Source organism: Nelumbo nucifera, chromosome 5 (assembly GCF_055504915.1).
Source record: "Nelumbo nucifera cultivar China Antique chromosome 5, China Antique-T2T, whole genome shotgun sequence".
Classification (NCBI taxonomy): Eukaryota; Viridiplantae; Streptophyta; class Magnoliopsida; order Proteales; family Nelumbonaceae; genus Nelumbo; species Nelumbo nucifera.
Genome location: NC_142653.1, coordinates 26,413,220 through 26,437,231, shown reverse-complemented (window position 1 = coordinate 26,437,231; position 24,012 = coordinate 26,413,220). Strand labels below are relative to the sequence as shown.

Below are 24,012 nucleotides of genomic sequence, written 5' to 3'. Positions count from 1 at the left end.
CGGACCCTTTTATAAAGGAGGATTTGTTGAGTACCATTAATTGTCGTTCCAAACACGGAAATGAAACTGGGTGGAAATTTCCTACTCTTATTCTCTCTCGCATATCGGGAATTGGGAAGGATGGAATGCTGGACAAGCGCCCCCAGAAGCGCGTAAACTAGGAACGAACAGTAGAAGACAAAAGAATGAGATGAAACCATTCCCAAGTCCTGACTACAGCTAAAATGATCAGAATGTGGTCATTTGAATTCCATTCCAACAGATGTGTTTGCCTTCCCACTACTAACCTCAGATATCGGAAATGACCAGATGTAATTTGAAAACGAAACTGAAAGACTTCCATGTAATTGAAATTAATTGTTTCATGGGTAAATACTTCTTATATCTTGCCTTTTTTTTTCTCCTCCATGAATTTTGTGTTATACACATTGAATATGGGTCATATGGCTTTGTAAGCTTCATTGGCTAGGGAGTGTTTGGTCGCTTTGGCATTCTCTAATGTTGTTGCATTATGGAAGCGTGTGGGGTCTGATCAATGCCAAGCGGGCAAGTATGGGACCTGATCATCATAATTTGTCATCTGTCCCATTAAGGGTGGAGCCAGGAATTTTCTTTAAGGAAGATTTTAGTAAGACACAAAAATACATATTGCTTTGGCCTTGAGCCCTTCACATTGTTCCACAGAACATATACTCAGAACTTGTTATTGCTGACACATTTCAACCGACTTTGTTATGGAGGACTCATCAATATCATGTAGCGTTTTCGTACGTACCACCCATCAAACTGAAACCTTCTGGATTGGCTTGTTTTCAGTTCTTCTAAGTTCTACCTATGCCAGATTTATTGCGTGCTTTATGTAATGGGTTTCTCTTCCACTTCACCAAGTATAAATATATTTCAAATAAGCAAAGGGTGTCCAAAAAGGAAAACTTGCTTTTGCCAGGTGGAAAGGAATATGGCTAAAATTCACGAAATGTGAGATTTGTGTTGCAAGCAGAAAGTAGTATCAATTAGAGGGTGTCAATTGTCTTTAAATCCATTGCTGGTTGTAGATACGACTGTCAATGAACGGGATATTGGTCTAATCCGATCAGGTCTAGTATGAGTCCATTACATATATGGGTCTGGTTCAATCCAATCCGTTCAATACTTTGGACAATACTAGATCGGTTCAATTTAATGTCTGGATTGTCCAAACTGTTCAATAAGTTGGTTTTAATTTATATTAGGTCAAATCCAAACCTGGTCCATTGACACCGTAGTCTTATCTTATGTCAATGGACTGGATATTGGTTCAACTTGGTCCATCCAATATATATCCATTACAACTGGATCAGGTCCAATGCAATGCAATAAATACTTTAAACCATTATCTCTGGATTGATCCAATTCATTATGTCTTACTGGTCCATCCAATCCATTAAAATTGATTTTGATTCAGATAGGGTCCAATCCAAACTCAGTCCACTGACATCCCAAGTTGTAGTGGATGAATCTGATCTAGGGGTGTTCATTCAGTTGGTTCGGTTTGGAAATAGAACCTAACTGATATTTTGGTTAGGCCATTTTGTGGAACCAACTTGATTGCATGGTTTAGTAAGTAATAATTTTATAAAATAAAGGCCATTTTTGTTGTTCTATATGCCTAGAAAAGGATCGCTTTAATTTTTACTAGTTGGGCTTTGTTACACAAAATTGAAGTAGAAAGAGCCTTGTGAAATTTCTAATTGAGCCAAATCAATCTAAGCTGATTCAAGTATTATATTTTTGAGTTATGTTTAGTTGTTCTGACCACAATCCAAATTGAAACCCAAGTGAGAGTGGTTAATCTTGTATAGGGATGTCAATGGGTTAAATTCGACTTGACTCACCCCTACATGGTTAGGTTATGGTCAGGCTTATTAGGGTGTAGGATCATGTTTGAGTTTTGATCACGTGCAGGTTTGGCTGACTTGGTCCATTGGGTCATAATACCTCAACACATATAAAGGGTATTCTTGTAATTTAGTCTAACTGCTTACCCCCTAATGTTAAAGTTTATGATTTCTTTCAATGTTTGTTTTAACCCAAATTGGGTGTTCTTTTATATTATAGTTTTGATTATTTAACCCAAATCTGGTTCAGGTTTGGTTAACCCCTGCCCAACAAGTCATAATACTCCTACACATATAAATGATATTCTTATAAATTGGTCTTACTTCTAACTCCTAACCTTAAAGTATATGATTTTTCTTTTCTTTCACATTGGAGAAGTGATACCTTGGAACCCATTAACCAATTTTCAATTGAAAGACTACGAGACGGTTGTCTTCTTCCATATATGTGGACAAGACGTAATTGATTCAAGACGTAGTTGCCTTCTTCTAGATATTATTGAAGCTCTAATATGTGGACAAGATTAGTTGTCGGACAGATTTAGATATGAGTGAGTAAAAGAATATTATTTCTTACTTTATTTTTTAATTAACATGCTAATTTTTTTACAAGGTATGTATGTATCAGAAAATGCTTTCACTAATGAAAAAATTGGTTGGTCATTAGAAAATGTAAGAATTTGGCAATGGTTCAATAAATTAAGCCATTTATTTTTCTTTGAATTTAAGAAAGTGAATATATCCTTAATTTTTTTTTGTAGGATTGAATGAACGAGAAGATTGGCTTGGGAGATTGCATTTGGAGATTGCTTGTTACTTGTGATGGTTCTTGTACTAATGAAAAATTGGAGAATTCAAAATTGAACTTAGACTTGTTATTGGATTTATGGTTGAATGAGTTGTAATTTGTAAATTTATTGGGATTTTATGAATGGTTTTGAAAACTTGTTAAATGGTTTAAGACATTTAGAAATTGACTTTAGCTTGGAAGATGTTGAGAACTTTGAACTTATATCCAAATTTGATCATTAATGGTTTGATAACTCTTTTAGCAAAATTATTATTGTTTTTTATCAATTTTTTATGGTTATTATTAGCTTTTAGTAGATTTTTATTGTTAGTAACAGGTTTCACTTAATAACAAGTTTGTTATTATAATAGATTTGTTATTATTATGATTATAAGATGTTTGTTATTATTATAACATATTTAATGGTTTATTATGATTATCTTTTAGCAGGTTTTATTGCATTTTTAACAGGGTTTTATTTGCTTTATTATAACAGGTTGGTTTTTAATAGGTTGTATCTATTGACTTTTTAGTAGGTTTTTTATTGTTTCTTAGTAGAGTTTTTGTTGCCTTTAGGTTTTAGTAGGGTTTTATTGTATTTTTAGCAGGGGTATTATTGTCATTTTCAATAAGGTTATTATTGTCTTATTTTATTAGCATACATTTTATAATCGAGTCCATTAGGTTGGACCCGATTGTTCCAAGTACCGATTGGTTCGATTCTAGGTCCAAAGTTATAGACCCTATAGGGTTTGGGTCGATTCCAGGTCCCTAAGTTTTATCGATTTTGGGATCGGTTCTAGATGGTTCCGACCCAGAACCGACCCGTTGGCAAACCTACTGATAATATATAAAAAATGAGGTGATAAATAAGAGTTATTTTTATTAATGATAGAAACAAAATATAAAATTAAAACTAACTTGAAAATAGAATTATGTTTGCATCTAGGTGTTGGAACAATGGTCCAAGTGTTTGGTTAAGATGGATAAACTAATGATGTAATAATTAAATAATAAAAATAAAAATATATAAGAACAAAAGAATATTAGTATAAAGGTGGACTTATAACATTACATAGAGAGGAATTAATTTTATTAATTATGGAAATAGAATAAAAAGTTTAATGCTACCCAAAAATGAAATCATTCTTTCTTTTGAATCGTGTGTGGATCAAATCATGATGTCATATTTAAATAATAAAAACTCAAAAATTGATCAAAACCAAAATCATAAAAAATATAAAAAGTTGTAAAAAAATGTGGATAAATATTTGATATTATATATTTATCATATTATACAAAAACAAGTATGACAATTAAGAAATATTTTTATTGATAATGGAAATAGAGGAGATGAATGAAAATTTTAAATTCACCAATAGACCATGACTCAATTACTTATCTTTGTTCATGGGTCGGGTCAGACTTTACGCCTTTATCAACAGAAAATATCTAGGCCCAAGCCCGAAGCCCAATCTACACATAAAATGTCCTATTTTTTGTGTAATTTAATAAACTAATATAAAATTAATTTGGTAAAAAATTAATAAATGAATAAATTAATTTATATTTCCCAAATAATAAATTAATATTTGATAATAACTTTATAAATAAATACATACTATATATTTATTATATATAAATAATGTATATTTCTATTATATGTAATAGTATCGGGACAAATTTTGTCCAAGCCTAAAAAATATCAGGTTAGGCCGAGCTGGCCCATCGGGCTACCGACCCATGAACAAGCCTATTCATGGGTTGTTGTTGTTGTTGTTGTTGTTATTGTTATTATTATTATTATTATTATTATTATTATTATTATTATTATTATTATTATTGTTATTATTATTACTATTATTATTTATTCATGGGTTGTTTCACTATTCATTTTATAATCGAGTCCATTAGGTTGGACCCAATTGTTCCAAGAATCGATTGATTCGATTCTAGGTCCAAAGTTATAGACCCCATAGGGTTTGGGTCGATTCCACGTCCCTAAGTTTTATCGATTTTGGGATCGGTTCTAGATGGTTCTGACCCAGAACCGACCCGTTGGCAAACCTACTGATATTATATAAAAATGAGGTGATAAATAAGAGTTATTTTTATTAATGATAGAAACAAAATATAAAATTAAAACTAACTTGAAAATAGAATTATGTTCGCATCTAGGTGTTGGAACAATGGTCCAAGTGTTTGGTTAAGATGGATAAACTAATGATGTAATAATTAAATAATAAAAATAAAAATATATAAGAACAAAAGAATATTAGTATAAAGGTGGACTTATAACATTACATAGAGAGGAATTAATTTTATTAATTATGGAAATAGAATAAAAAGTTTAATGCTACCCAAAAATGAAATCATTCTTTCTTTTGAATCGTGTGTGGATCAAATCATGATGTCATATTTAAATAATAAAAACTCAAAAATTGATCAAAACCAAAATCATAAAAAATATAAAAAGTTGTAAAAAAATGTGGATAAATATTTGATATTATATATTTATCATATTATACAAAAACAAGTATGACAATTAAGAAATATTTTTATTGATAATGGAAATAGAGGAGATGAATGAAAATTTTAAATTCACCAATAGACCATGACTCAATTACTTATCTTTGTTCATGGGTCGGGTCAGACTTTACGCCTTTATCAATAGAAAATATCTAGGCCCGAGCCCGAAGCCCAATCTACACATAAAATGTCATATTTTTTGTGTAATTTAATAAACTAATATAATATTAATTTGGTGAAAAATTAATAAATGAATAAATACATATTATATATAAATAATGTATATTTCTATTATATGTAATAGTATCGGGCCAAATTTTGTCCAAGCCTAAAAAATATCAGGTTAGGCCGAGCTGGCCCATCGGGCTACCGACCCATGAACAAGCCTATTCATGGGTTGTTGTTGTTATTATTATTATTATTATTATTATTATTATTATTATTATTATTATTATTATTATTATTATTATTTATTCATGGGTTGTTTCACTATTCATTTAAGAAAAAGAAAAGCTTAAATGATCTATTTATTGAAAAATAACAAACGTCATTGCTACATGCTAGGGATAAAACTTAGGAGACCTGTGCTAAAGGGGAATACAAAACATGTTCATGGGTAGGGTCGAGGCGAGTTCGGGCTAAGCCTTGCCTCTTTAGAAACAAAATATCACCAGCTCTGAGCCCGAGCTTACAACCCAACTTTGACATGTATTTTATAATATATTAATTATATATTACTAATAATATATTTTATATTATATAGTATTTTATACATTTAGAATATATATAATACTTTTTTACTATTAATTTTACTATTATATAATACTAGTAAAAGTGTACGCATGTTGCACATGACAATATCAAATGATGATGATGATGACGATAATAGTGAGCAACCAAATGACCTTACTGGTTGAACCATTAACCAATTTAACCAAGAAAATATACTATGGTTAAGACATTAATTCATTTATTTCTTTGTATTTTAGCCATTTCTATTTTTACTAACAATAATTCTTATTTTTCAAACATATTTTTGTTTAATATGAAGAATATATAATGTTAATGCATGTACAAACTATAAAATTTATAAAAAAAGTCTATACTTTTATTTTTATTATTTAATTTATGAGATAATAAATATTACTTATTTACTAAGAAGAAATGCAATTCCAACATATTGTTTGAATATTGGTTTTAAATATGGTCAAATCAATTATTTATATGTATATATCTTATATATATATGCTATTTACTATTTATTTGTAAATATGTTATTTATGTTGCATTTTCTAAACTTCTTATATGATGAAAATAGTTCAAAAAAATACTTATATTTTTTCTTTATTTCAACTATTATATTTTCTCCTTTTAATAATTTATTATTTTTTAAATTCAATTGGATCGTATTGGATTCGGATATCCAACATATTGATCAGATTTATATTCAAATCAATATTTATGAGATCCAATCAGATCTTTGGGTCGAATTGAATTCGAATATACTCTAATTCAAATCTGGTCTGATCTGTTCGCATCCCTACCAAACCACTTGCCTACAATGATCTTGCTAATTAAATCATTGAACCATTTGACATGGTTAGTGGGGTCATGTGTTAGACTTTAATGCTTTTTATTTTTTATCCTAATTTTATCCCATTTCTATTATTAATGAAATAATTCTCACTAATCTCACTTTTCTTGTATGATGAATAAATAATATTATAGAATGTACCCAAAATTATCTGAAAATTTCTAAATTTTGTAGAACTTTATATATTTTATTATATACGATCCATTTGACATGGATAGTTGAACTACTAACCCATGACTTGGATATAAAAACCATTTTTTCCTTTTTTGGTTGATTTTAAATCATGTATTCCATTTTCATCACCAATAGAAGTAATTCTTATTTTTACACATGGCAATATCAAATAATGATGATGATAATTATCAATAATCAAATGACCTTACTGGTTGAACCATTAACCTATTTAACCAGGAAAATGGACTATGATTAAGACATTAATTCATTTTTTTCTTTGCATTTTAGCCATTTCTATCTTTATAACAATAATTCTTATTTTTCAAACATATTTTTGTTTAATATGAAGATTATATAATATTAATGTATGTTCAATTTTTTTATAAAACTTATAAAAAATCTATATTTTTATTTTTTTATTATTTAATTTATGAGATACTAAAAACTACTTATTTACCAAGACAAAATGCAATTCCAATATATTGTTTGAACATTGGTTTTTAATATTGTGGTCAGATCAATTATTTATATATACAATATTTATATATAAAATACATATTATTTATTATTTATTTATAAATATGTTATTTATATTGCATATTTGTAAACTTTTTAATCATGGAAATAGTTAAAAAAATACTTATATTTTTTGTTTTTTTTATTTCAACTATTATATTTTCTTTTTATTTTAATAATTTATTATTTTTTAAATTAAATTGGATCATATCAGATTCGAATATATGACTTCTTTATTGGATTTGAATTCGAATCAATATTTATGAGATCCAATTGAATCTTTGGATCAGATCATATTTGAATCAACCGTGATTCAAATCTGATATGGTATGCTTGCATCCCTACCAAATCACTTGCCTACGATGACCTAGCTAATTAAATTGCTGAACCATTTGACATTATTAGTTGGGTCATGTGTTAGACATTAACGCTCTTTATTTTTTATATCCAAAATTTTATCCCATTTCTATTGTTAATGAAAATAACTCTCATTAATCACACTTTTTTATATGATGAATATATAATATTATGGAATGTACCCAAAATTATCGACAAAATTTTATGTATTTTATTATTTAATAATAATCTCATGGGTTGATCCATTTGACATTGTTAGTTTAACCACTAACCCACCACTTGGATGGAAAAACTATTTTGTTATTTTATTTTATTTTAAATCATGTACTCCATTTTTATCATCGATAAAAATTATTCTTATTTTCACATTTATTTTTGTTTAATATGGTGAATAATAACAATAAAACTCTATCAAAATGCTTTATACAAAGTGTTCGGGTTATGGATGAGCTGGCTCTGGACACCACGCGGTACCTATGTGGCCACCCTATCACCTCGGCCACGCTAGCGCTACGACAACTCTGTGGCCTACCTTATCACCTTGGCCACGTCAACACTACATCATACCTTATCCATCCAGTCATGTCGACACCACGCCATATGTATAAGTGCAACCAAGACACGAATCTCCAGCTATAAGAAGGTACCTCTCGCTCAAGGTAAAGGATCCAACTTCTGACTCCCATACTGTTACTCTGCTCGTACTAGCACTATTCTCTAACTGCTCGGCCCAATCGCCCACTACCCTCTACTAACTTGAGCGTCGGAGTACCTACCCGGGGATAATTCCTCGGGCCTTTGACTTGTTTCTTGCTCGCAGATCTTGGTGCGTGGCTTCGTCCTTCCACCTCAGCTCCACCCAGTTGGCAAGGATTATCTGACTGTGACCTTAGTTCTTGTAGTACCTAGGATCAAGCAACATCACAAAGCTTATATTTTTCTTTGAGTTTATATATATATATATATATATATATTTATTTATTTATTTAAAATTCGCTACTTAGTTATGACATCATAGATTGACCCATTTGACCCGGAATGTTAGATCATTGGCCTACCTACCATCTAGATATGGAATTGGTTTCATTTCCAAACTGGTTTTAAATTTTGCATTTCATTTATATCATTGATAAAATAATTATTGTTTATCATACTTATTTTAGTTTATACTATTGGTATATAATATTATAGATGTGCCCAAAATTGTTTCATTTTTTGTACTATTCAATTTTAAAAAATTATTTTTAATTATAGATCATAGGTTAACATATTTGACATAAAAGGTTGAAACACTAACCCACCCCTAGATATGAAGATGGTTTAATTTCCTATCGGTTTTTGTCCATCATTAATAAAATTATGTCTATTTTATCATACTTATTTTTTAATATGACAAATATATAATAATATAAATATGTCCATTTTTTTTTAATTTTTTCTATATTTTTGTATTTCTAAATTTGTATTATTTATTTATGACATCATGAAATTATCCATTTGACCCAAATGATTGAACTATTTATCCACCACCTAGATGAAAAATATAATTTCATTTCTATGTTTATTTTAAAAATATAAAGTTTCATTCTATTAATAATTATTGTGTATGGATTTATTAGTAGAATTTAATGAGAAAAAATGTGATTTATTTAATGACTTAAATGTGAAACTTAATGAGAGGTAATTGAATGCACTTAATGGTATTCTTTTGCTTAAATTTTCTACCCTTTCAATGGAGATTAACTAAATTCAAGAGGAGTATTTTAGTAAAGAAAAAATCCATAATATAGATAAATATATTATATATTATTAAGACATATATCATATTTTTATTATATATTTTATGACGAAAGCATAAAACGCCGTTGCCAGGGATCGAACCCGGGTCACCGGCGTGACAGGTGGGAATACTCACCACTATACCACAACGACCCACGCGTGTCTTTCACGGATTACCAATAAAATAAGTTATTTATAATCCCCACTGTTAATATTAACAGCCATCACGAACAAAAAATAGATTTATATGACGAAAGCACAAAACGCCGTTGCCGAGGATCGAACCCGGGTCGCCCGCGTGACAGGCGGGAATACTCACCACTATACTACAACGACCCACGCGTGTCTTTCACTGATTAACAATAAAATACGTTATTTAATCCTCACTGTTAAAATTAATAACCATCACGAAGAAAAAATAGATTTATATGACGAAAGCACAAAACGCCGTTGCCGGGGATCGAACCCGGGTCGCCCGCGTGACAGGCGGGAATACTCACCACTATACTACAACGACCCACGCGTGCCTAAAACGGATTACCAATAAAATAAGTTCTTTATAATCCCCACCGTTAAAATAATAACCATCACGAACAAAAAATAGATTTATATGACGAAAGCACAAAACGCCGTTGCCGGGGATCGAACCCGGGTCACCCGCGTGACAGGCGGGAATACTCACCACTATACTACAACGACATCCAATTTGCACCAGCCGGGAATCGAACCCGGGTCTGTACCGTGGCAGGGTACTATTCTACCACTAGACCACTAGTGCTTCGTTGATACCAGCGGGTACATTCTTAGAATATGTTGTTTACACATCACATCAGCTTGAAATTAGACTTAGACACCTGGGGCCCACTAACCAGATTTGGACCAATAGTGCTGTTATCTGGTCCATAGTCAATCTCGTTCCCCACTCGACTTATAGATTGACGTACCTCATACTTATGTATGGGCCACTAATATGCTTCAAAACTCAAAAAAGGTGATAGGTCAGTGGTGAACCCCATCAGTTCAGTGTGGCATCCTAACCACTTAAAACCTGTGAACCGTGATCCATTCTGTAATGTTTTGGATGGTTCAGATTCTAGGATCTGGCCCCTGATGTTCAATTTTAGGATTGCCAATAAAAATATCAATCTCATCTCAAGTTTGCCGGGGCCCAATTCAGTTCAAATCTAAGTCGAAGAAAGTCAAAAACTGTGAGACATCGGTGCCACGGAATTGTTGAAGCTTTGAGTGATGGATTCAGCGTTCATAGGAACATTTTAAACGAAAAGGAGATATACCAAATGAATCGTGTTGGATCCATATTATATTATTATTAATAAATAGGCTTGAGAGATGAGTACTTGACCAATATGGGCTTCAACTTTAAGATTCGGAACTGGGCCTGTAAAGATGCCAAATTTTACTCCTTGGATCATGTGAAAATGCAATGGGGTAGTTCATCCCCCAACCCAGGTACAGGCGGGGTTAGATTTCAAGTCTCTACTTGCATGTCCTGCTATTCTCTATCATGTTATTAAGTGCCTGTTTGGGAAGGTTTTATTCTGCAGCTTCTGATATTGGACGGTAGGCCACCATATGGAAAGCCACTAAACTATGTTTGATGAAAAACCTGAAAAGCCCAAAAACACATACATTGGACTGAGAAATTGACTTTTCGATAAAACTAGTTTTAATAGCTTCTTCGAAGCGGTTTAATGAATGTAGCTCAATCAATGCTGAAGTCCTTTGAAATGGGCTCTAAGTGAAGGTCGGCCATAATATAGCTCAAGGTCTGACTAACAGAGCTAACCCAGTAGTTTTCAATTGGAGCTTATTGATTTGGCGCATTTTGATTGACAGTAATGAATAAAATATCTCTCAATACATAAAAATATACAAATATGAAGATATGCAAAAAGATATAAGAAACAGTGGACAATTTTGTGAGATCAAATTGATCCACGAATCAATTAAAAATTATTTTAATGCACAACTGCAAACGACTATGAAACGGTGTTGTGAGAACCAAATCCGAATTCCCTTTGGGCGTGTTCCTGGAAAGATAAAAGCTTTCTGGCTAAAATCACAACATCACGTGAGAAAAGCTTCGACTATTGGTTGGGTTACAGGTGCATAACGTGCACTATGCAAGTGTGGGATAGTTAAGTCAATCAAAGGATCCCTTGTTCAAGGATTTACACGAAATACTAACCGATACTAAAATGGGCTCACATGACCCCATTTAATTAGTGGATTTGAATATTTGGATCTAGGCCCAAGGCAAGATCCCTTTCACATCCGACCGTTGTGTTGTGTGTCCCAGAATTAATTATATGACAGTCGATTCGTTAATCCTTATTGGCAGTGGAAGTAGTAGCTAGTCGATATGGCTTTAATTTTGGCTTTGTCCCGTTGGGGCATCTGTAACTCAGCATCTCTCCTTTCGATGAAGTATGGGTTCAAATCCTGATCTGGGTTATTATGATGACTTGATGAGGGGCTTTATTCGGTAGGTGAGGGATTGGACGTAGAGGGTTGAGTAGTCGGTGTTGGTCACCGTCAATTGCTGTGATGCATTCTCTCAAAACCAACCAATTTGTATTGCACGCGTCAGATTTATAAAGTCTAATGATTCAACGTTGGAGTGATTTGAAAGGATGATGAACACATTTACACACCTGTAGTTGGTTATTATAGTTACGTATATTTATTTGATTTGTTTATTTTAAGGGTTTATTTCGTTTGTAGTCTGGATTAGAATTGGAATGGGAATTTAAATTTTTTTGTATCAAAATCACAATGTCTATTTCTATACTCTCTTTGATTTAAATAGAAATGAGAATGAGAATCGGAATAAGTACTAATGAGATTTTATTCTCAAATAAGGGAATGCCATTCCACCAGTAATGTAAAAAAGGAGGGATGGCATTAAGATGGGTTTAGAGAGGGTTTTGTAAATTTTGATTCTATCTGTTTCTTTAAATTTTTCAATTTGTAATGGGTTGGATTTTGAGAATTCAAATTCTCTATACATGAAAATGTAAAACTTTCCCCACATTCAAGGATAGGGGTGAATTGGATTTAGAACCTGCATCTAATTCCCTATTGTATCTTGTTATATATAAGCAATATATAAGTAAAATAATACAAATAAACAATAAAGTTTCCATTTATTTGATTAAGACATGTAAAAAGCATATAAATTATCAATTGTCCTTCACATAAAATTCAAAAGATTATTAAATTCAACATCTAATACCAAAGTTTATATGATGTCTAACAATATGCGGGTCGGGGAGAGTAGGTTTAGCCTATGGTACCCTACCCATACCTATACAGATCATGGTTTTCGAAAACTGGACCGGACCGGATAATCAGACTAGAAAACCAGGAACCGATCAAGTGACCGATTCCGTTTTCCCCAAAAACTGGATTCCCCCTAAAACTATTGATTTTAGTCAACGAATCACTAAACCAGGCGGTTAACTATTCAAATGGTTTTGACCATTATTTATTTATTTTTTTGTCAGAATGGGTCGAGCGTTTGGTTTGAATGATCAGATTGTTCAACCCAATAACCGGACCCCTGACTTGTTCGATCACCAGGTAGTACAGATTATAGAATCTCAAAACCTATTCCCACCCCAAAACCCATAGTTCAAGCAAAAAATACCTACCCATCAGGGCGAATAGGGGCAAATACCCACTGGATAGGGTAAAAATTGTCATCCCAAAAAAGGGATTTCAATTCTATCCGATCAAAAAGTTAAAATCGGAACAGCCCATTCAAATTTTGATTCAAAACTCCTATTCTCGCAAACCAACTGGGACCTAAGATTTTAGCATTGTTTGCAGTGAAAATTTGAAAAGCTTACTAGACATAACTAGAACATAGAGAGTATATAATCGGAGACTCTCCCTTATTACCAAAAATGATAGCTTATAGCAAAAGCTCTGCACTCTTCCGACCAAAATCTTAATGCACTCCATCTCCAGGAGCGGGGAAAGTGTGGTAGCCACATCCACACCTGTTCTTATGGTCTTGACACTTTTGAGCTCAGCTTTTGACGGGTCCACTAATGACATACAGTTGCGTTGATCGCTCAAAAGTCGTATAAGTATTAAACTATGCCCAGACAGCAGGCTTTCTAGCGCCATCAACGTTTGGGCGACTGGTGACTGGAGCTTACCTCTTATAATGTTCATGTGTCCCATTGATTTATTAATGTTTTGCGAGAAATCATGATAAAGGTCAGGAGCTAGAAAAAGTAGAATGTACATATTAATTGTGAAGAAAAACAGCCCCCATGAATAGAGAATTGGAGCTTCTTACGATTTACCTTTTAATTTATTATTTAAATATATATTATTTTTTAATTAATAAGGGGTTTTCTTGTATACAGAACGAACCAATTAAGGGTACATTTGGTTCATAGTTGGAATCGGAATCGGAATCGGAATAGTTTATTCTTATAGTCTATTTGGTTTTAGACACAAATGTAAATGAGAATTGAAATCAGTAGGAATGGAAGGGGCAGGGAATGACCATTTTTTCAAATGGGGGAATGTTATTTTTCAAATAATAAAATTCCGCTCAACCAAACAGTTAAAATTGGAATAGCCCATTTCAATTCCGATTCCAGACCCCTATTCCTGCAAATCAAATGGGGCCTAAGAGGTGAGAAAACACCTTGAAAGAAATATATACTATATACCATTTGAATTTATTCTAAATTGTTCTTTACTGGAATTCAACATTGTGCACCTGAATCATTTTTATTTTTGCATTTTATTATTTTAGTTTTTTTTGTTTCAAAATTTCAGGGATGGAAAGGTTATTAAGCATTTAAAACAAATAATTATAATTCTAGTTGATTCTATTTGATAAATAACACCTGATTGACTACCACATTTATGATTCTAATTAAGTGGTCAAAAGTTTTTCAGATATTATATCTTTCCCATATCATAGTCAAATCTTTTTAAAAATCCTTAAAATAAGCATATCAATGACCCATTAATACAATATATATTGTAAGAAAATTTTGCATTTTATTATTTTATTGTTTTTTTTGTTTCAAAATTTCAGGGATGGAAAGGTTATTAAGCATTTAAAACAAATAATTATAATTCTAGTTGATTCTATTTGATAAATAACACCTGATTGACTACCACATTTATGATTCTAATTAAGTGGTCAAAAGTTTTTCAGATATTATATCTTTCCCATATCATAGTCAAATCTTTTTAAAAATCCTTAAAATAAGCATATCAATGACCCATTAATACAATATATATTGTAAGAAAATTTTGCATTTTATTATTTTATTGTTTTTTTTGTTTCAAAATTTCAGGGATGGAAAGGTTATTAAGCATTTAAAACAAATAATTATAATTCTAGTTGATTCTATTTGATAAATAACACCTGATTGACTACCACATTTATGATTCTAATTAAGTGGTCAAAAGTTTTTCAGATATCATATCTTTCCCATATCATAGTCAAATCTTTTTAAAAATCCTTAAAATAAGCATATCAATGACCCATTAATACAATATATATTGTAAGAAAATTTTGAACCTTGATTTCACAGTGTTGATTATTTGGTTAAGCGGGTTTAAATAGTGAAAGCTACATGCTGACTTTAATCTGTTAAGCTTATCCAAACCAAACTTTTCAAAACATTTCCCCTACTTTCTTAACTTCAATGAAGCCTTCAAACTGCCAATACTATGGCTTAGCTTCTGTAACAAAATTTTGAAATGCAGCATCTGGGAATTAACATTCCCACCCACTAAAATTAAGAAATAAGATAACCAATTTCTGTTGAAACTTTGACATAACATGCTTTTTACCCAGAAAACCAGCCAACTCAGAAGCTCCAAGGTCATAATTACAACTCCTTAGAATGTAGAAATTATGTAAGGAGATGAATCATGTTCTCAGTCATCTCCTATCCCTGGAATGATAAAAATAAACTTGCAGCGTCTTTCTCCTTTCTTTCGATCCCTTTCGTGTTTATTATTTGTTCCCTTTTCCCCTTCACCATCATTAACCACCTACGCATGTTCATTATTGTCATTTTCCACCACCAGATTCTATCCCTATTGTGACATCGACATCAATGGCTGCTGATGATCCCCAAAAAAAAAAAAAAAAAAAATCTGTTGCAATTGTGATCGCATAAGAATGGCAATATTTTCCATTTTTGTAATCTTTACGGGATCGACTTTGAATGAGGTGGGGATGGATATGATTTTTTCCTGTGGGGACATGGATAAAGAAATTTTTATCAGGAACAAAAAGAGTATTATTCCCTGCCCTGCAGGCCATTCCATGAGGATTCCAATTATATATGTATGTATATGTATATATATTATTATTTTAAAAATATGATTAAATATATTTAGATTTTTTAATAATATTATAAAATTTAGCTATTTTATTTTTAATTATTTTAAATAAAATAGCTATCTCGTTGCCATTCCTAGGTGGCATGTGACCCCAATGAAATAAAAAATCAATTAATGTAATAATTACTTGAATTTATTTCGATTTCGAAAGCTAATGTGTATTCACATTTCATTGGGTGTTGCATAAGACCACGGTTGCGATTTTAGGAATTTTTGGACTGCAATCCTCCTCAGAAATTGAATTTGCAGCCCCCTCTTAATCTATTAATAGCCCCCTATAAACCACATCATTTCCATGAATTTGGCATCAATCCAGGACAGGATTCAGTCCACCCCTATTCTAGTAGTAGTTCCACCTAAGGGTGGAGTGAACGGTAAAAACCCCTGGATTTTATCTCATTCCCCCACTCCCACCCCTTGAAGCTTGAACTACAGGGATTTTCATTTATCGGTGTTTGTGAATAAACCACTTTCTTTCCTCATTCGCAATGTCTTGATTTTCTGTTTCTGATTTATGCTTTTTGGCAGATGAATTTAAAGACAAGTAACTAGGACCTCCTCTTTCTTCTTGAAAATAAAATCCGTTACTCATTATTCTGAGAGCATGAGAAAAACTGTCTCTGACAAAACTAGATAGTTATGGGTGTTCGACAATTTACTGCTGAACATGGACTTCAGACTTTCTACTTACCTGCGACTCGAAGTCACAACACACACACAGAGATATCTTTGTTCAAATCCTGTTTCGCCAAATTCTTTATTTCATATTAAAACTTGGGTAATGAGCCAAGTGAAATCTGGTGATGAGTCAAGGTCTAGAATCCAAATATCATCCTAGTGAGAATGACTCTGAGAGGGTGAGAGGGGGAAAGAGGCTCAAAGGTCTCCTTCCGATCTAGAGCCATTGTCTGGCATCATAAAATCAGACAAAAGCGTGATGTTTCCTTCAAGTATATGAATGAGACAACTGAATGGCTAGATTCTAGATGGCTGACTCTTAATCTGTAGCGAAAGTCGGTGGCTAATTTTGATGTAAATGGCGGTAGGAATATGGAGAAGAAAACAAAAAGAAAAAAGATAAAAAGACGATCATGAAGTACTCATGAATTTAGGTATCAGTCATTTTGTCATTGTCGGTGGAGAGGTAAGGTTTAGGAGATTGAGGGGCAGAAAGAACAGAAAGAATGAAACATGTAGTTTAAATATTCGTTTTGAGCCAAGTTTCAAATATCGGATACGCTTAGTGTATTAAGAAAGCAATTTTAAGATACATATTGAGATACGTTTGAGATATGCATGTGTATCAGAAAAAATTAAGATACGCATAGATATGTATAAAAACAATATAAAAACTTCAATATAATATAAAAATACACCAATAACACTAAATATAAGGCTTTAATAAGATACATTAAATTAATAAATTTTAATAGAATTTATAAGGAACCACATTATACTCAAGTACTCAATATATGTAAAACATCTAAACAATGTTTATTAAAATTATAATCACATCAACATCTAATAATTCAATTCAACACATACAACCTAATTCAACACAAAATATTGTTTAAAATTAAAGAAAAAAACATCTAGTAATAGAAGTATAAAACGTACCTTCATGAATGGTGGTGTCCATGAATAACCTATATAACATATAATTGAAAAATAATTAATAAATAAATATTAAAATCATAACAAAAATTAATTATTTATTTATATACCTGAAATCATGTGATAACAAGCAATAATTTAGTGCCATAGGGAATTTCTTGCAGGCTCATAATTGCTTATATCTACATTGTATTGATCTCTAACCAAATCACAATATTTGCCCCAACTCATTCTATTAGTGTATGATGTATATATATTTGTCTAAAATGCTCAAATTGCTCCTTAGTACAGCATTGCTGATAACAAGGTTGAGTCTGATAATTTGATCCATATCCTTCAGCAAAACCACCAAAAAGCCAATAACTCATTGTAGTTCTAGGGGTTGTAGTTATATGACCTGTGTCATATGATTCATATCCATACTGAGAAGAACTGTAGCCATAATTAGAAGTTGAACTCAAACTCATCATATTTAATCCAGGTATCATCTAATTACTTTCTATGGATCTTCTATAATATTGGTTTCATTCATCTGATGTTCCATAACTATAAGAACCATAACTGGAACTATCCATTAATTACATATCTCTGTGACTTTGACGGTATAGCTCTTGACTAAGTAGCATTGAATCATCCATAAGTGGTATATATTTGACAAAACTAATTGTAGCATCACATTCACTGCGACCACCTGTTCTATCATAGCCACTTCTATCATATTCACCACCATCACCACCACCACCATCATCAGTATTGCCTGTCTGTTCTCTGACCCAGTCATCAACATTTATCCCCATTTGATTTGCAATATAGGGATCAAGTCTTGGAGGATTACCTGGTTCATCTAGGACCCTTGCTTCTGTGTCTTTATCTTTTAACCAAGATATCACTGGATTTTCTACATCATATATATCATCAAGGTCAATTGGGTTGAAATAACCTTCTGAATGCCTTCTATCTCTAATGAGATGTCTAACTCTCAATATCATGTTATAGTGGACATATACCAACTTCTCCAAAGTGTCATAGGATAGACAATTTATCTACTTTGTATGAATAAGGCCGAAGGTACTCCAATTTCGTTCACAACCACAAGAATAAGCCGTTTGTGATAATATCCTTATTGCTATTTTACAAAGATGTGGAGCATCTTAGCCATAAATCAACCACCATTCAACTGAAAAAACAAAAAATATATATACATTTTAATACAAATATATAATATATAATATTAAAAATAAAATTAATTAGTTAACAACTTGATAATTAACATTAAACAATAGACAAATCAAGAATATATTAAAATTTTAATTTACCTAGGTCAGTTTTTGTTCTTGTTCTTACTTTAACGGCCACGGGATTTGTAAAATCACTTAATGCTTCACGAAATATTTTTGCCTAAATTAAAAATAACAGATATTAGTATCATATTACCAAAATATATTTATTATATAATTTATCAACTTACACAATCATTTACACTTTACCTCTTGTAAGGCAATGGTAGCTCTGGTTTCATCTGGCTCCAACATTGTAATGACTTTTTTCAAAGATGACAATAAATCCTCATTCACAACAAGATCATGATCATATTGAAAAGTTGGATTTAAATAATATGCTGAAATTTAAGAAAACAATAGCATTGTTAATTTACATCTTAAAAACTCATTTAGTAATTAGCATAAAAATATAAAATATTGGAAATTAATGATATAATTAAATAGAGTAAAAAAAATACTTGCTTTATGTAAATAGTGAACGATTGTGCATTCCATCTCTTGTTTATAATGTCCAGGATGTGTTTATTTGAATTTAAAAATTTATCTTCAATCATCTTTTTCACTCTATGCATTGCCTCATATACAATTTCCATTGTTGCTTTTTTTTCACCACCAACAATTCGAAGCATTTTTACAAAGGGCTCAGTCATCAAAGCATATTGTTGAACTAATTTCCAAAAATTGTTGTCATTGATAATTTTCTCAACTTCTTCTCCCCTTTTTGTTCTTACTTGTGGTAGTGATTTCCATTCATCTAAGTCAATCATGCGTCTCAATGCTGTCTTTTGAGAATTTAGAATTTCAAGAGCAATATAAGGAGTAGCAAAACGAGTTGGCCCTGAATGTATTAATTCTCTATTGTTTGTGAAGCTCCCCATCAAGTTAAGAACAATTGAGTTATTATAAATGAAATTGATAATCATTTTTCCCCTTTCAATCACTTTGGACACCATAGAAAGTTTAGCAATGTCTTCTAACATTAAATCAAGGCAATGAACTGTACACGATGTCTAATACAAGTGCTTTCTTTTTTATTTTAACATTCTACCAACTACTTTATAAGCACTTCCATTATCAGTTACAACTTGTACAACATTTTCTGCACCAACTTCATCAACCATTGCATTCATCAAATTAAACAAATACTGTGCATTATGTCGATCATTAGATGCATCAATAGATTTATGAAACATTGTTTGCCCATTACAATACACCATAAAATTGATGATCGAAAATCTAGTTGGTCCCGTCCAACCATCACACATAATAGTGAGCCTATATATTTCAGCTTTTTGGAAGAATGTTTTGAAATGGATTTTCAACTCTTCAACTTTCTCATCTAAGAACCTCCCCATAATTTCATAAGGTATAGGCCCCCGTACACCTTTTCCTGCTTTTGCAATTTCATCTATCATGATTTTATAATATAGAGAGGTTGCTGCATTTGCATGGATATAATTGTATAGAAAAAACTTTGAGACAACTCTTCTAGCATCATTTCCAAATCCATGGTCATAACACTCCTTAATCTTTTTTTTTTTTTTTGCCCAGCATCTTTGTCTCTATACAAAAATCTGTCCATCTTTTCTATATTAGGAGTGTCACTTTTTGAGATTTTTTTGGACTTGGAGGGCTTAAATATGTTAAATGCTTCTTTCCAACTCTTTGCTCAAAAGATACTATTCTTGTTTCTAGATAATTGTGGTTGTGAAGAACTCCCCTCTTGATATTGTGATTTTCAAAATTGGGGCCTAGTGCTATGGAATCTTTGTAATTGTTTTTGTTTCCATTGAAAAGCTCGTGATGCATGTCTACTCATATTGAATGCCCTTTGCTCTACATTATCATCAATGTTAACATATTCAGACCTTTCTTCATCGTCATCATCTTCTTCTTCTTCCTCATCCTCATCATCCCCTCTGGCCTTCAATGTTCTTCCTATCATTTTTTTTCTCTTTTTGTTTTTGTTTCTTCAACATCTCCTGTTCTTTGAGATGTTCTTTCATTGCCTTGAAAATTTCCATTTGGCACTTTGGACAATCAGAAACGTTTGAATACCCTCTAACCAAGTGATGTTTAAGAGGAGTTATACCACCACCTTTCATAATTTGCCCACAAAAATGACATTTGGTATGGAGTCTATTATTATTTACTTCAGTACCATATCTCCAGCCAATATCTAGTTTTTCTTCCCTTTTAGGTGTCATATCGAATACTCGATAGAGAGCACTTCATAATTCACGTAAACCATAAAAATAAATTAGAAAAAAAACTTCATAATCATATTCATATTTATTCAATATAAATGTCATATTTATTCATAATCCACATTTCCAAATTATTGTTCAAATTTAAATAAGAAAACCAAATTATCTATGGAAATGATAAATTAGCCATATATTAAGAATATATTCAATGTTTATGAAAAATTACAATAAGAGATAAATAATTATTATTCATTTTTAATTTTAAAACTAATAGATCAGTCATATATTAAGAATATATTCAATTTTTATGGACAAATCATATTGAAAATTAATTAATTAATATTTATTTTTAATTCTGAAAATTACAAAAAAATCATATTTGAATGATAAATGTCAAATAATCTATGGATATGATAGATCAGCCATATATTAAGAATATTTTCAGTGTTTATGGACAAATCATATTAAAAAACAATTAATTAATATTTATTTTTAATTATAGAATTTATAAAAGAAAATTCAAAAAAATTATATTTGAATGATAAATGTAAAATAATCTTTGGATATGATAGATCAGCCATATATTAAGAATATTTTCAATGTTTATGGACAAATCATATTAAATAATTAATTAATATTTATTTTTAATTCTGAAAATTACAAAAGAAAATAAAAAAAAATCATATTTGAATGATAAATGTCAAATAATCTATGGATATGATAGATCAGCCATATATTAAGAATATTTTCAGTGTTTATGGACAAATCATATTAAAAAACAATTAATTAATATTTATTTTTAATTATAGAATTTATAAAAGAAAATTCAAAAAAATTATATTTGAATGATAAATGTAAAATAATCTTTGGATATGATAGATCAGCCATATATTAAGAATATTTTCAATGTTTATGGACAAATCATATTAAAAAATAATTAATTAATATTTATTTTTAATTCTGAAAATTACAAAAGAAAATAAAAAAAAATCATATTTGAATGATAAATGTCAAATAATCTATGGATATGATAGATCAGCCATATATTAATAATATTTTCAGTGTTTATGGACAAATCATATTAAAAAATAATTAATTAATATTTATTTTTAATTCTGAAATTTACAAAAAAATTACAAAAAATCATATTTGAATGATAAATGTCAAATAATCTATGGGCATGATAGATCAACCATATATCTACAATATGTTCAGTGTTTATGGACAAATCATATTAAAAAATAAATAATTAATATTTATTTATTTTTAATTCTGAAAATTACAAAAATAAATCAAAAAATAAATATTACATAGAAAATTTCAAATCTTACATGGATATGGTAGTAAGTGCTTACATTCATAGATCTGCACATACAAAGATCTGCACCCATAGGTTTCTAACATAGTAAGTGCTTACATTCAAATAAAAAAATAAACAATTTTTTTTCTTTATTTTTATTTTTTTCATATTTCTTCATAAAAATCCATAGATCTGCACATACAATAAAAAAAAATGTGATTTTTGACATGAGAAATGTAGATCGGGTAGGTTTAGAGCATTTTCAAGCATTTAAACAAGAAAGAAACAGCAAATTAGAGAGATTAGATGAAAATTTTTGGAAAACTCACCTGTTTTCGCAATATTTTCCAAGACCTCAAAAATCTTCCCAAATCTTCAAGTTTGATGCGTTTTTTATGTTTTTTTTTTTGCATATCTAACATTGTAGACAAGTATAAGAGAGGTTTGGAGTTGTTTGGGAGGGAGAGAAGGCTTTTTTCGAGAGAAAGAGAAAGAAGCCTTCTCTCCTGAGTTCGAAGAATTATATTTCCACCTGTATCGTTTTAGTGCCGTATTGGTCAATATAGCACCGTATCGTATCGATACGATACCGATACGGACGAAAAGATACGACATTTCCAATTTCATACCACATCTTGTATCGTATGCTAAAAGATACAATACAATACCGTATTGGACATATCGTATCGATACTTTGAACCTTGCTCTGGGCCTCTGGTGTTTCGAGTCTGATTCAGGCATGCATTTGTTAATCAAGAGAATATATCTTTATATGTTTTCTCGTAGTTGGTAAATACATATACAACATAAACAAGGCGGTGTCAGGATTCTTCTTTTGGAGGGGAGACCTCTTTCCTTTGACAAGTTTCTGTTTTTTGCAAAATTTTGGAGCCCTTTTCATTCTTTGCCATTGTGGCATAAGCACGGATTAGAACGAAGTTTAACAATTCGATTTTAATTAAGAATGAAAAATAAGATAAAAAGATTCAGCTAAAAGTAGTGTTACAGTTAAAAGATGAGTGTCCGAAGTGCTGGGAAAGGATGATTGCTCCATGGAATGAGTGAAATTAGGGTGATGTTTGGCATCAATGATAATTCTTCACACTTGATTTTTTTAAAATCGGTGATTATTGAATTCCAAAATCAGTGATTTTTCAAAAATCATGCTTTTCTTGTTATTTGGTATCATTTCTTTTGTGGCAGCCGATTTTTTAAAAATCACTTCTGAGATTGTTTGGTATTGAGTTTTAAGAATAATTATTTTTCACTGAAGCACTAGAACAACTTCTCGCCTTTTGTCTCGTAAGATGTCACCTCATCCAACAAAAATCAGAAAAGCCTTAAAAATTGGGGAATTACTGAATGTGGTAATCCCTCGCCCAGGCCAATTTTAACGATTGATTTTTTGATGATTTCCTAGAAATTGGCATAATTGATCAACCAAACAGAGAAAAAACCACTGATTCTTAAAAATGTTGATGTGAATCCAAATGGCGCAGATTTTTGGGAAAATCGGCATCGATATCAAACATCACCTTGGTTTTAAGTATTGTTTTCAAAATGCGATTGTCATTGGGCAATCAA

General features: G+C 31.0%; 1 long non-coding RNA gene and 4 other non-coding genes across 5 annotated transcripts; all 5 read right to left on the bottom strand.

Annotated features, from left to right (window-relative positions):
* Positions 1–9,880: 9,880 nt before the first annotated feature.
* On the bottom strand, positions 9,881–9,952 carry TRNAD-GUC (transfer RNA aspartic acid (anticodon GUC)). Its single transcript has one exon. It is a non-coding gene; the product is annotated as a tRNA-Asp (tRNA).
* Positions 9,953–10,061: 109 nt separating this feature from the next.
* On the bottom strand, positions 10,062–10,133 carry TRNAD-GUC (transfer RNA aspartic acid (anticodon GUC)). Its single transcript has one exon. It is a non-coding gene; the product is annotated as a tRNA-Asp (tRNA).
* Positions 10,134–10,243: 110 nt separating this feature from the next.
* Positions 10,244–10,315, bottom strand: TRNAD-GUC (transfer RNA aspartic acid (anticodon GUC)). The gene has a single exon. It is a non-coding gene; the product is annotated as a tRNA-Asp (tRNA).
* Positions 10,316–10,323: 8 nt separating this feature from the next.
* TRNAG-GCC (transfer RNA glycine (anticodon GCC)) lies at positions 10,324–10,394 on the bottom strand. Its single transcript has one exon. It is a non-coding gene; the product is annotated as a tRNA-Gly (tRNA).
* Positions 10,395–17,755: 7,361 nt separating this feature from the next.
* LOC148791330 (uncharacterized) lies at positions 17,756–22,958 on the bottom strand. Its single transcript, XR_016076776.1, has 4 exons — positions 22,758–22,958; positions 19,129–19,259; positions 18,958–19,039; positions 17,756–18,818 (listed from the first exon to the last, which is right to left on the bottom strand). It is a non-coding gene; the product is annotated as an uncharacterized LOC148791330 (long non-coding RNA).
* Between the last annotated feature and the right edge of the window lie 1,054 nt (positions 22,959–24,012).